This window comes from Lepidochelys kempii, chromosome 7 (assembly GCF_965140265.1).
Source record: "Lepidochelys kempii isolate rLepKem1 chromosome 7, rLepKem1.hap2, whole genome shotgun sequence".
Lineage (NCBI taxonomy): Eukaryota > Metazoa > Chordata > Testudines > Cheloniidae > Lepidochelys > Lepidochelys kempii.
In genome coordinates, this window is record NC_133262.1 from 101,842,860 (window position 1) to 101,849,532 (window position 6,673).

Consider the following 6,673-nt stretch of genomic DNA (forward strand, 5'->3'; position numbering starts at 1 on the left):
TAATATGGGGGGGAAAGGAGTCCAGGAGAGCTAGCTGTATTTAAAGAAGCCTTATTGAGGGCACAAGAACAAACCATCCTGATGTGCAGAAAGAATAGCAAATATGGCAGGCAAACAGCTTGGCTTAACAGAGAAATCTCTGGTGAGCTTAAGCATAAAAAGGAAGCTTACAAGAAGTGGAAACTTAGACAGATGACTAGGGAGTATAAAAATATTGCTCAGTAAGTCCAAAGCACAACCGGAGTTGCAGCTAGCAAGGGATGTGAAGGATAACAAGAAGCGTTTCTACAGGTATGTTAGCAACAAGAAGGTGGTCAGGGAAAGTGTAGGGCCCTTACTGAATGGGGGAGGCAACGTACTGACAGATGATGTGGAAAAAGCTGAAGTACTCAATGCTTTTTCTGCCTTGGTCTTCACAGACAGGGTCAGCTCCCAGACTGCTGCACTGGGCAGCACAGTATGGAGAGTAGGTGAGCAGTCTTCCGTGGTGAAAGAACAGGTTAACGACTATTTAGAAAATCTGGATACGCACAAGTCCATGGGGCCGGATCCAATGCATCAGAGGGTGCTGCAAGAGTTGGCTGATGTGATTGCAGAGCCATTGACCATTATCTCTGAAAACTCTTGGCGACTGGGGAAGGTCCCGGATGATTGGAAAAGGACAAATATAGTGCCCATCTTTAAAAAAGGGAAAAAGGAGAATCCAGGGAACTACAGACTGACCTCAGTCCCTGGAAAAATCATGAAGCAGGTCCTCAAGGAATCCGTTTTGAAGCACTTGAAGGAGAGGAAGGTGATCGGGAACAGTAAACATGGATTCACCAGGGGCAAGTCATACCTGACCAACCTGATTGCCTTCTATGATGAGATAACTGGCTCTATGGATATGGGGAAAGAAGTGGACGGGATATACCTTGACTTTAGCAAAGTTTTTTATATGGTCTCCCACAGTATTCTTGCCAGCACGTTAAAGAAGTAAGGATTGGATGAATGGACTAGAAGGTAGATAGAAAGCTGGCTAGATCATCAGGCTCTACGGATAGTGATCAACGGCTCTATGTCTAGTTGGCAGCTGCTATCAAGCAGGGGGCCCCAGGGGTCAGTCCTGCAGCTGGTTTTGTTCAACATCTTCATTAATGAACTGGATGATGGGATGGATTTCACCCTCAGCAAGTTTGTGGATGACACTAAGTTGAGGGGAGAGAGGTAGATACACTGGTGGGTTGGGATAGGGTCCAGAGTGACTTAGACAAATTGGAGGATTGGGCCAAAAGAAATCTGATGAGGTTCAATAGGGATAAGTGCAGTGTCCTGCAACAAGGACAGAAGAATCCCATGAACTGCTACAGGCTCGGGACCAACTGGCTAAGTGGCAGTTTTGCAGAAAAGGACCTGGGGATTACAGTGGACAAGAAGCTTGACAGGAATCAATAGTGTGTCCTTGTTGCCAAGAAGGCTAACAGCATATTGGGCTGCATTAGTAGAAGCATTGCCAGGAGATCAAGGGAAGTGATTATTCCCCTCTATTTGGCACTGGTGAGGCCACATCTGGAGTACTGCATCCAGTTTTGCACCCCCCGCTACAGAAAGGATGTGGACAAACTGGAGAGAGTCTAGTGGAGGGCAACAGAAATGATTAGGGTGCTGGGGCATATGACTTACGAGACGAGATTGAGGGAACTGGGCTTATTTAGTCTGCAGAAGAGAAGAGTGAGGGGGGATTTGATAGCAGTCTTCAATTACCTGAAGGGGGGTTCCAAAGAGGATGGAGCTCGGCTGTTCTCAATGGTGGCAGATGACAGAACAAGGAGCAATGGTCTCAAGTTGCAGTAGCGGAGGTCTAGGTTGGATATTAGGAAAAACTATTTCATTAGGAGGGTGGTGAAGCATGGAATGGGTTACCTAGGGAGGAGGTGGAATCTTCATCCTTAGACATTTTTAAAGTTGACAAAGCCCTGGCTGGGATGATTTAGTTGGGGTTGGTTCTGCTTTGAGCAGTGGATTGGACTAGATGACCTTCTGAGGTCTCTTCCATCCCTAATCCTCTATGATTCTATGATACTATAATGCATCACTATAGTATGGGGGGGGAGAGGGAGAGGTGGAAAGACATTCTGCAACGTAAACAGCCTGTAAGCTGGGCTCTCTCTTATTAGTCTTGTTTTCATATCAATTAGAGAAATAGTAAATGGTCAGTCACTATTTTCACTGTATCAAACAGTCAAATTGCCTAAAACAGGAATACTGTATATCTCTTCCCCTAGGACTTTCGCAGCCTCCCCTGCCTGTTTCCCTCAGGGTATGTCTACATTGGACTAAATGACCTGCAGCATGGCCACAGCTGGCCTGGGTCAGTTGAATCAGGCTTGCAGGGCTCAGGTTATGGGGCTAAAAATAGCTGTGTAGATGTTCAGGCTCAGTCTGGAGCCCTGGTCCAGGGACCCAGTCTCCTTGCAGGGTCTCAGAGCTCAGGATCCAGCCCAAACCTGAAAGTCTACACAGCAATTTTACACCCCAGCAACCCAAGTCCCACAAGTACAAGCCACCTGACTCAGGCCAGCCATGGGCATTTAATTGCTGTGAAGACATACCCTCAGTGTCTCCACAGACTCTTTCTTCCACTGTCTTCCAGATTTACAACAGGAGAGGAGCCCATAGATGCTGCTAGATGCTAGGTACAGGCTGCAGTCAGCACCACAAGTCCCAAATATGAAGTCATGTTCATTGGTATCATCTCTGTGGAAACTAATGGAACAATTTCTGGCTATGGTGAAGAAGAGAGAATGTAACCAAGTTAATTCTGCTTTCCGGGCTCAGAAAGTTTGGAAAAGTATAGTAAAGAAATGATGAAAAGCTGTAAAAAGTGAGGAGAGAAGTAATTAAGATTATCTTCCAGAAGCTAGAAGGAAAAAAGACGGTAAAGCCAGAGAGAAGAAAGGATACAAGGAGACTGGATAAACTAAGGTGGAGATTTCCTCTCCTTCTGCATCAACCTTTGCAAAAATATTAAAATAAGGGAGGATAGCGGAACTGGATCAAGACTGAGCCACCCCTCCCCGCTAGCAGAAAATTATATGAATGCTTTTTTCTCATCCAAGATACACCAAACAACACACAATTTCTCATAATTGTTAAAGAAGGATTTTCCTTGAATTCCAGGTAATCCAGTAGAAGATCAGGCAGGAGGTTCACCAACAGAAACACTAAAAAAGAAACTCAGGAAACTGCTTGAGTGTTGCTCCAAGGGGTGGAATCTTATTCTACTGTTCAAGACAAAAGATTAGCATGCTTATCCAAGAGAAGCAAGTGAATCTAAGTAATGACTCTGCAGCAGGAGCACTTATAAACATCAGTTATTGGGCAGCAAGAAAAAAAATCAATCAGCAGATCCTCTTGAGGGAGGGAGAGGGATATTTTGAAGAAATCCAACTTTGGCAGTATGCTAGGTATGGTGCAGGAAGGCCAGGGCAGTAAGATATTTGCAGGGAGAGTGGGGAACACAAGCGCATTCACCAGTAGGGCCTTTGGTTCATGCACTTGTCAGCCTAAAAGCCTGTTTGTGCTTAGCCAGTCTGCTGGAAGCACATCTGCTAATACCCACTAAAGAGAAAAATGGTGTAGGGAATATGTGAATGTTTTCTCTCTCTTGCATTGCAAGCAAGCTACCAAGGACACAGAATAAATATCCTGACTACGAAGGGATATAAGGTGAAAGAGTTCTGAAAGTGGTGAAGGAAACTGCAAGTGGACTCCGGTGTTTTCAGTAGTCACTACGGTTACTGGAAGAAAAATACCCTCTACGCACATTAATCATTATTCATGTACTTGTGTACAATTTGCTTTACTTACAAGGAACAATGCACAGTATGAGAGACCTGCCCAAGGAAATTAACGTGAAAGTGCTTGCAGGCCTTTTCATCTCAGCACACAGTAAAATCCCAATCCTAAATCAAACATCTGGTGTCCGATGAGTCACATTTTGACAGTTTAACAAGAGCTAGTGGTGGTGAGGATGTAATGGCAAATTAAACCATGGATGCACGAGTGGAAAGAGTTTGCGCCCATTTACCAGATGCTTCAAGCTTATGGCAAAATCAAGAGAGAACAATTCTTAGAATCACTTCAGTGGAGCTGCAAAAAGCACCAGCCCCAGTGAGGACAAAATGTATGCTGCCTTGTTTCAAAAATACCCAGACCACGTGCATTCACAGTTGCTGAATAAAAATTTACTGCCAAGCGAATAACTTTATACATTATATAGGCCCCCAGTATACAAATGGTGGCAAAAAACTAAACCCACAATTTACAATAAGTAGCTTCAAACAGCTCAGAGAAAATATTGAAAGGAGCTTAAATTTGGAAAAAATATAGACGAACTAGAGGTGAGACTTGTGAAGGTTTATTTACCATTGTAGGTAGTTTTGAAAAGACTTCCTGACTGGGCACTGGAATAGTCAATATCAGCCATAATCAAAAAGTGAGTGAATAAATAACACTAATTTGCTTCATGGGTCAGTTTTAGAATTACGATGTGTGAAACTGAGATTGTTAGGTTCTGAAAGTGCTCCTTGCCAGATGATGCGGCAGGTTGGTCAGGAAGCAGTTAGTGGAATCCCCATATCGGCAGAAACAAAACACAGAGAACTTTGAGAAAGTATGCAGGCAATCAATGGGACCGAAAAAGTCAGTGCTGTTACTTAACGGAACAAGAAAGGCTCCAGGGACATTGGAGATTCTTACGAGATTCTGCACTGCTCCACATGGGCAACCAGCAGCAGCAAGAGGAGAACAAATACACCACCTGGGAAATAATAGCAAAGGACAATATCAAGGGTGTGGGCTCAGTCTTCTATTCACACCAGTGATCATATCCATCCAACTTGTCTGATACGCTGACCATCACAGGAAAGTAGAGTAAGCAGCCACCAGCTCAGCTGGAGGAAAGTGCTCTCAATACCGTATACTGCGCCAGGGCAAGTTCCAGGTGTGAGGCAGAGCAGTGGTGCCAGCACCAACATCGGCACACGCCCAGACTTGTCTGTATAAGGTTCAGCGTTGTCACTACTCAGAACACCTACCCCAAGCGCAACGTGAGAGGCTGCCAGGATTTCCATCACACCCCAGAGATCTATTGCTAAACGCTGCCTGTGCAAATCTGCCGGAGATTGACCTGCTTCCCTTCCCTGAGGGCTTCCGAGAGCTGATAGTTGCTAGTGCCCCATGATGGCAGGTAGCAAGCTATATTTTCCCATACAAGGCTGTGCCATTGCTTGCCTGAACAGTGAAAGGCACCTGTACAATGTGTCTTGAAGACCTACAATGGTGGGAGGGCATATATGTCCATGGGCATGCAGGCCTGTGTGTAAACCACTGATTATATGCTCATTAGCATAGACTGAATCAGCAGCAGCAGGCCACTCTGTGCATTGCTGATGAAAACAGCATAGTGCCAGGGATACACTGGATTATCTGTTCTGTCACAAAAGAATGGTTGGTGACCTCCCCCGCAAGCTTGTGGGTACTGTGCAACAACGAAACTGACAACACAGGTCTAGCTCTGGCATAAAATATTGGGTGCACGTTGATAAGTAACCTCCACTTCAGAAAAATATATGAAGAAGGCCACTGTATGGTAGCTATATATGAGGATCCCAGCTTTTAAAATACCATGGCTTCCCTCCTCCTACATGAGGGAGGGGGAAAAAATACCACGAAACAATGGAAGTCAAACCTAATTAACTACAAATATTCAACAGGACCCTGATTTAGACCCAACAAGGTATTTAAGTTCGGCAGCAGCTTGACATTGGTAGTCCAGAGAGGAAGAGGCCTGGAGGACTCTGGGTTTCTCAGAGTTGCCATCAAACTCCTCATGGACTCAGATGAAGCAAGAGCTGCAAAGATGGTTGATGATACATATCTGCAGAACACCTATCGTCTGTCAAAATGGAACCTTTCCTGGATTGGCAGCTCAGGCAGGATCCCTGGCCTGTACCATTTCCCCTGGTTTACAACACTTAGATTATCCTGCTAGTATTTAGTCCAAGTGGCTTTTTTGCATGGCAGCTGCTATAGTCCCCAATAGGAGCACTTGCCTGTTTGCTAGCAACATGGAGGAGCCCTCATTCAAATGAATAAACATAGCATTGCTACCCCATTCTACAATATCTGACGAGTAGCAGCAAGGAAGAATGGGTACTGAAGAAGGATAATCATACACGTGTGCACACGCACACACACACACAAATGCACATAAGTATTTAATGAGAAATATGACAAGAGGAAAAGAAAGTAAAAAGCTTCTAAAGAGCCAGTGATTCAGTCTATACCTTCCTCCCTCTGTCGGGTGAAACTCACCTATTATTTTTAAACGGGTGTCTAATAATTTCTAGGTCTGCTTACCTCAAGTACTCCCAGACTGGAGAAAGTGCAGGTTAGTGGATGGAATATAACAGTGGCTTAAAGGACTCGCTTTCACTGCTCCACTCCTGGTGCACATTTATGTGCTTCTTCTACCATACGCTGAGTTCAAGTTGTTTTAATTTACACTGGCCTGTAACAATCACAAGAAACATACAACATAGCCCAGAATTAGCATAATATAAGGGTGTTTTGACCACTCCACCTTATCAGTAATCATGCTGCTTCTCCTGCAATATGTGGTGTACGAGTC